This window comes from Mirounga leonina, unplaced genomic scaffold (assembly GCF_011800145.1).
Source record: "Mirounga leonina isolate KUSES-001 unplaced genomic scaffold, KU_Mleo_1.0 Mir_376, whole genome shotgun sequence".
NCBI classification, from domain to species: Eukaryota; Metazoa; Chordata; class Mammalia; order Carnivora; family Phocidae; genus Mirounga; species Mirounga leonina.
In genome coordinates, this window is record NW_023270718.1 from 11,061,575 (window position 1) to 11,070,276 (window position 8,702).

Here is an 8,702-nt window from a genome sequence, read left to right on the forward strand (position 1 = left end):
GTAAGAATTTTGAATTTCCTCTAAATAAAATAGGAGCCGTTATAGGGTTTGACCAAAATAGGGACACTATCCGATTTATACTTTGAAAGGTTCATGCTGACCGGGAGGTAGAGACTACACTGCAGAGAAGGTTAGGAAGAGGGAGAACAGTCAGACAACCAATGAGGAAAGCCAGGTAAAAGAAGACGGTGGCACTGCCCAGGCTAGTTGTCGAGAGAATGATGGAAAGTGTTCACACTGCTGATATATTTTGAAGATAGGGCCAGTAGGATGTCCTGTAGGACTGGATGTGGGGAGTGAAAAAAAAGAATGAATCAAAGCTGGTCCCTAGGTCTGTGGGGTCTGCAACCAGAAAGATGAAGTGGGCATCAACTGAGGTTGGGTAGGCTGGCCAGAGCCTGTCACATTTCTGTGAAAATCACACAACACGGTGAAAACTACTACTCAATTTGAATACGTTTTACTCCTGACTAAAACCATAGTAATTATATGCTGTCCCATTTACAAGTAATATTTTATTATGAACATCTTACAATTGGAAGAATTATGAATATGTTATTCTATTTATTTTATAAAGAGTAAGGCATAGTGTTAAGCTTCTCTCTACAGCCTCACCCCGTAGTGACCCTCTCCTTGCCCAGAAACGTTCAGCTTCAGAGATCTACTCACCTTCCTGGAATATTCTATATATTTGTACTTTTGTGCATTTTCATATCTGCTTATCTTTTCTCATTGACACTTAGTGAACAAAGGACACCCCGTGTGAAGCTCTGTGGCAGCAGGGGCAGAACAGACAGCCTTTGCATGAATGGACCTTGCATGCTAGAGGAAGAGGCAAGTATGATGAAACTGATGCCTGCCCTTGAGTCTTCAGTGTTTCCTCTGAGAACCCTTTCCTATTACCCAATAGCTTCACTAACCCTTGCCCGTCCTCAACGTTCTCATAAATTCTAATCTTCATCATTTAGTGTGGCATCACATTAGGATTATTTTCGTCTCCCTACCCACTGCTCTTCGGCCAATACTCAGTGTCCCCACTGCCCCAGAACTCCCAGTAGGTGTGCATGGTGTATTAAGGAAGACAGCAAATTCCTTGTGGTTTCTCCCACTGAAAAGTTACTGTGTCACCTTACCTTGAAACTGGATGACTTGTTGACTAAAAGAATTGGTGGATGTGACTTTGTTTTTTTTTTTTTTTTTAAGATTTTATTTATTTATTTGAGAGAGAGAATGAGAGAGAGAGCACATGAGAGGGGGGAGGGTCAGAGGGAGAAGCAGACTCCCTGCTGAGCAGGGAGCCCGATGCGGGACTCGATCCCGGGACTCCGGGCTCATGACCTGAGCCGAAGGCAGTCGCCCAACCAACTGAGCCACCCAGGCGCCCGTGACTTTTTTTTTATATCTCTGAGAACAAGACACACAGAGTCTGCAGCTTCTCTGTGAGCTTCTTGATACACCCTGGACTTCCATGTAAGAAATCTGCCCATGGGTATATAAGTCCTCTAGTTCAAAGTTCCTGCTGAATCCAACTTTCCACCCCTCTCTAAGGCAGCACAGAAATGTGAGTGAAGTCATCCCAGACCCCCCAAACCAACCCACCCACCCCCATCTTCAGGTGATTTCCACCGAGACGGTGAAGAGCAGGATTACCCAAGTGAAGCCGGTGTAGTTTTCTGATACCCAAAACTGTGAGTTAATGCATCATTTGCTATTTGAAACCACTTAAGTTTGGTGTCATGTTTTTATGCGAAAATAGACACACGCAAAAGTATTTAATTCTTTGCACCCACCTAATTATTAACTTCCTCCAAAGACAAGCGGAAGCCTCACCCTGTAAGTTCTTTCACATACTCACTTTTCCCTCTGAGGGTGTCATGGTCACACTTCCCTCTGAGGATGTCACAAAACATGAAGAATTTATCTAAAAGGTGAGGTTCTCAGGGTGCCTGGGTGGCTCAGTCGGTTAAGCGTCTGCCTTCGGCTCAGATCATGATTCCAAGGTCCTGGGATGGAGCCCCACATCGGGCTCCTGACTCACTGGGGAGCCTGCTTCTCCCTCTCCCTCTGCTGCTCCCCCTGCTTGTGCTGTCAAATAAATAAAATCTTAAAAAAAAAAAAAAAAGGTGAGGTTCTCTCCTTGATAATTCAAAAGAAAATAAAAATTCTAACTTTTAGAAATGAGGATGTTTGAACTCTTCTGACTCTTTTCGGTGCCCCCTTAGACCTCAACATCCTTGAATATATTCAAGACTCTGTCTCTCAGTGATCAGAGACCAGCCCTGGGGCCAGGTAAAAGAATCCTGGGGGATGACTTTCCTTCCTCCCCACTCTGGCAGGCAGAGCTTATCAAGACACTACTGGACAAGTCAACCAGCACTTCAGGTATCATGGTCATCTGGAGGTGAAAGTGGACAGCTGCCTTTTGGCCCCTGACCCAGAGCCTGTCTTCGGAGGGATGTGCCCATGTCATTCAGGGAAGTTAGACACAGTCTTTATGTGGAAGACAGGGGTGTGAAAGAAATCCTGCTTGGGTGTCAGGCTACCTGCATTCTGGCCTCAGGTCTGACATAACTTGTAATGACATTGGGGAAGTCCTTTCCCTGTTCTCCCACAGAAAGGTATACCTCTCTGTGTCCCATTTTGTACAAGAAGGCTAGGCTGTTGATCCTAGTGACCATTTAAGCAAGCTAGTTCTCACTTCATTGAAGCACAATTTAAAAACAATGAAGTGTACCCATTTTAAAGATACAATTTATTGACTTTTGACAAATGTTTGCACTTATATAGTCACGACCATATATTTGGTGTCAAATCCAAAAAATCAAGACCAATGGCAAGGAGATCACCCACACGTTTTCTTCTAGGAGATTTATGGTTTCAGGTCTTACATTCAAATCTTTCATCCATTTTGAGCTGATTTTCATTTATGGTATAAGACTGGGGTCCAGATTCAGTCTTTTGCAAGTGACTGCCCAGTTTTGGCAACATAATTTATTGAAGAGACTACCTTTCCGAATTGTATATTCTTGGCTCCTTTGTCTAACTAAAGTGACAAATCCATATATGCACGACTTTATTTCTGGGTTCTCTATTCTGTTCCACTGATCTTTGTGTGTTTCTATGCCAATAATGAAATTTAAAAGCTTGTTTAATTCCAAACCCTCATATTCTTGGGTATGATTTCGTATTTATAAAATTCTATACACCCTGTAAATATTTATCAGGTTAATTTCATGCAATATTCTGTGATGAGGCTGTATCCTTCCAATACCTCCCCATTCACAGAACTTTTATAATCAGATAAAGGGTGTGTTTCATTAAAACACAATGACTGGAATGCTTTCCAACTAGCTAAATAGGTTACCAACTAATTGACTTTTGCCCTCTATAATCTTAAGGTCATTTCTGACCCAGTCATACATGCATAATTTTATGATGAAATATCAATATAAAGTTATACTTTTGCCTGATGAGTTAATGGATACTGTTAAGCAATGAAGCCACAGTAAATAAAGCAGTTTACTCACCAACACTGACCCTACCATGTCACACACAGGGAGAACCTTCATAAAGAAGTGAGCCCTCACTGACTTGCTCTATGTCTTTCTCAATTACTTCATTTCTTTGCGTATCTGTTCTATTACTTTTTATTGTTCCTGTTAACAAATTACTACAAACATAGAGGCGTAAAAATTATCGCACAGTTTTTGTAGATAATACATAGTAGGATCTTGGTTTGGGGCCCACTCTGAAAATCTTTTATTAGTTTTTTGCCATTCAAAATGATTATTGAGGGGCGCCTGCGTTGCTCAGTTGGTTAAGCATCTGCCTTCGGCTTAGGTCATGATGCTGGAGTCCCAGGATTGAGTGCAACATCTCTGCTTCTCCCTCTGACCCTCCCACGTCTTGTGCTCTCTCTCTCAAATAAAATCTTTTTTAAAAAAGTGATTATTGATATAGTTAAGATTAATATATACCATATTTGTTACTAATTTCTATTTGTCACCTTTTTTGTTGTTCCAGTTTGTCTTCCAGTCTCTTCCTGCTCTTTGTGGCTTTGAGCATTTTATGATTTTGTTTCTTAGCATATCAGTTATACTTTTACTTTTTTAATTGGTTGTCCTAGAGTTTTCAATAAACACTGACAACTAATCCAAATCTACTTTCAAACACTATACCACTTCATGGATAATGTGAGTACCTTATAATAACAAAATAATCTCAATTCCTCCCTCCCGTCCCTTGTATCATTGATGTCATTCATTCCACGAATATAAAAGCATAATAAGAGCACACACACACATTAAGATAAACATAAATAACAGAATATATTGTTGGTGTTACTATTGGGAAAAAATTATTGTTAGATCAATTAAGAATTACAAAAAATAATACTTTTGGGGCACCTGTTTGGCTCAGGAGAGCATGCAACTCTTAATCTCATGGTCATCAGTTAAAGCCCCATGTTTGGTGTGGAGCCTACTTAAAATTAAAAATAACAACAGGGCACCTGGGTGGCTCAGTTAAGCGTCTGACTCTTGATGTCACCTCAGGTCATGATCTCAGGGTCCTGAGATTGAGCCCCGCATCAGGCTCAGCATTAAGCAGGGAGTCTGCGTGAGATTCTCTCTCTTCCTCTACTTCCCTCATTCCACTTTCTCTAATAAATAAAACTTTTTAAATAATAAAAAATATTCACTTGACCTTGACTTATTCCTCCTGCAATGCTCTTTCTTTATGTATATCCAAGTTTCTGACCTATATAATTTTCCTTATCTCTAAAGAAGTTCTCTTAACAATTCTTGCATGGAAGAGCTCATGGTCATCCCCTTCCCAGAAATTCACATGATGAAGACCTAACCCCAAAATATGATATTAAGAGGTGCAAATTTGGGAGATGCTTAGGTCATGAGGTTGTAATCCTCATGAATGGGCTACTGCTTTTGTAAAACTTCCACTGGGAGGGGCGCCTGGGTGGCTGTCGTTAAGCGTCTGCCTTCGGCTAAGGTCATGATCCCAGGGTCCTGGGATCGAGCCCCTTGTCGGGCTCCCTGTTCCGCGGGAAGCCTGCTTCTCCCTCTCCCACTCCCCCTGCTTGTGTTCCCCCTCTCGCTGTGTCTCTCTCTGTCAAATAAATAAAATAAAATCTTAAAATAAATAAATAAATAAATAAATAAATAAAAGTTCCACTGGGGCGCCTGGGTGGCTCATTCAGTTAAGCATCTGCCTTTGGCTCAGGTCATGGTCTCGGGGTCCTGGGATCGAGCTCTGGTGTGGGGCTCCCCGCTCAGCAGGGAGTCTGATTCTCCCTCTCCCTCTGCCCCTCCCCCAGCTTGTGTGTGCATGCGCTCTCTCTCTCTCCCTCAAAAAAAAAAAAGGTTTTTTTGGGGAAAAAAAAAAAAAGGTTCCACCAAGATCCCTAAATTCTTCAATCATGGAAGGACACAGAAAGAAAAGCAAACTACGAACTAGGAGGAGGATCTTGACCAGAGAACTCACCCATGCTGGCACCTTGATCTTGGACTTCCCAGTCTCCAGAACTGTGAGAAATAAATGTTTATCTTTATATAAATTACCTGGGTCTCTAGTATTTTGTTATATCATCCCAAATGGACTGATGGCAGGTTTACTGGCAACAAATTCCCTAGTTTTTCTTTCAGAAAGGCTGTTTGCCCTGAACTGTTGAAGGATAATTTTGCAATGAACAGAATTCTAACCCGATCAGTTTTTCTCTCAACACTTTAAAAATTTAACTCCTCTCCCCTCTTGCTTGCATGGTTACTGAGAGGATGGATTTAAGTCTTAGTATTCTTCTGGAGCTAAGGTATTTTTTCCCTCAGGCTTCTTTCAAAACTTCGTAATTTCGGGGCACCTAGGTGGCTCAGTCGTTAAGCGTCTGCCTTCAGCTCAGGTCATGATCCCAGGGTCCTGGGATCGAGCCCCGCATCAGGCTCTCTGCTCCGCAGGAGGCCTGCTTCTCCCTCTCCCACTCCCCCTGCTTGTGTTCCTGCTCTCGCTATCTCTGTCAAATAAATAAAATCTTAAAAAACAAAACAAAACCTTCATAATTTCAAGAAATTGAAAATAATATGCCTACATGTGGGTTTTTGGTTTTTTTTTTTTTTTGGCATGTATCCTGCGTAGTGTTCTCTAAGCCTTCTGGATCTGTGGTTCATTTCCTGTTATTAATTTATCTCTTCACAATGTATTTTGAAAAATATAATCCCTATGGAGACTGAGTCCCTAATTGGCTCAAAAGAACTGAGTATCTTTTGTACATGCCATCGCCTCCAGGCCACATGGTTTGTGATGTGTCCCTCAGGGGACTACTGGGGAAAGAGTAGCTGGAGCCCTAAGCAGGGGATTGCCCTGGGGACCCATGGTGGGAAATCCATCTCCAGAGGAAGAAAGGAAACTCATCCCATAGGGTCCCACCTAAACCGCATCCCCAGGTGTGCTACCTCCCTCCAGGTGTCTACTCTAGTCCCCATGCACCACCCTTGCCCTCCCACCTGGCATGGTGGTCGGCTGGCATGCCGCCCCTGCTCCCCACATGGCTCAACCCGTTTCTCACTGTCCCCACTAAGATGTGACCACACTCACAATTGGGTCTGCAAAGGAAAAGACCTTACCAGGTTGCTGTGCAGAACCCTACCCTCATCCCCTACTTCTGGGCGAGGCCCTGCCCCACCTGACCAGTTGGGCATCAAAAGACCAACAGTATTCCTAAGAAATTTAGTCTTTCTCCGCAAGACACCACCCAGAACTCAGGTCACATGATAAATACTGGGTCACATCCATGCCTTAACTTAGATGGCAATGAGAAGTTCCAGTTGCCCATAATTTCCATCAACAGTGACAAACCACAGAGCTCAGCATCCTTAAGTATGTTGAGGTGGTGACTGATGTACATTATTGGGACCTGCCAGGTGGCAGGAGTTAAATGACTTCTGCCACAGAAATGGTCAGTGACTTCAATCTAGCAAGGACTCTGCAAACATCAGAAAGCACAATGCGGCATCTAAACCTTCCCCAAATAGCTGGAACTTACGGGAAGTCACTCCACCGTAGACATTCAGGTGAATAAAGTTAAATTCAGGAAGTTGGCTGCCTCACAAAGGTTCTCCCCCACTGTAATTTTACAAAGCAAGGAAATATCACCTTCTGTGCTATTTTAAAGCCTTTCTGCAATGTAAACTCTCCAGTGTGGAATGAAGACAGATGACTGGATAAAGGAATGGTGTCATTCACCTCACTCATGAGACCTTACAATTCGGTGTGAATTCTGATTTTTCTGAAACTGTATCTTTGGCTAAACAATTACCTATATTCTTCACATTTGTCTTACCTCAGGCTGCTCTAAAAAATCATAAACTAGGTGGCTTATAAAAACACAAATTTATTTCTCAGTCGTGGAGGCTGGATATCTGGCAGAACAGTCCTTATAGGGTCTGGTTCTGTGTCTGGTGAGATCCTTATTTATAGATGATCTTCAAAAATAGTCCTTACATGATATATAGAGGAAGCAAGCTCTCTCAGAACTCTTCTGAGGACAATAATCGCATTCATGAGGGCTCCACACTCATGCCACATTCTAATTGCAATTCCCTCCCAAAGACATCACCTTAATTCCTAACCCTATCGCAGTAGAGGACAGGAATTTAACATATGAATTTTAGTGAACATAAAGATTCAGTTCATAGTATCACTCATAAGGACTTGATCAACTATATACTTTGTGGTTTAATGAGACTGGAGCTTTGGCTGAAAGATTTTCTACATCCCCAGCACTTCTAACGCCCTTCTCGAGTGTGAACTCTTTGATGATAATTAAGAGCAGTATGACCAATAAGAGATTTCCCACATTTGTTGCACTCATACACCTTTCTCTTGTGTAAATTCTCTGGTGGTGAATGAATGTTGCCATCTACTTAAAAGATTTCTCATATCTGGGGCACCTTGGTGGCTCAATTTGTTAAGTGTCCAACTCTTTATTTCAGCTCAGGTCATGATCTCATGGGCCATGGGATCAAGCTCCAATTCCGGCTCCAAGCTCAGCAGGTGACAGCTTGAAGATTCTCTCCATTTGGCCCTCGCCTCAATGTTCTCTCCCTCTATAAAATAAATAAATAAATCTATAAAAAAACTAACACATTTCCCACAAACATTACACTTAAAAGGTCGTTCACCTCAGTAAAGTTTTAGGTGTACAATGAGATTGTTTCTCTGGAGAAAGGATCTTCCACAGTCACTGAACACATAAGACCTTTACCCAGTGTAAACTCTAGTGAGAAAAGAAGGCAGTCCTGGCGATAAAAGACTTCCAACATTCACTGCAGACATACGGAATTTTCCCGCTCTGAGATCTCCAATGATAAAGGGGGGCATAGGGGGCAGACAAAGAGGTAAAAGATCTGGCATAGTCACTACACTTACAAGGCCTTTCCCCAAGTTGAACCCTATTAGTAATCAACACTGAGCTATGGATAAGAGATTTTTCACATCCACTGCAAACATAACAGTTTTCTCTACTGGGCCATCTATGAAATGAATGATGATAGGAGAAGTGTAGGAAATGTCCTCAAAGGTCACACCACCCTTTCATGAAAGGGACAGATGAAACCATGAACATTTTTTATCTGAAAACACATAATACAACCCCCCAAACATCCACCCCAGTCTCCCCACCTCAGAATAAATAC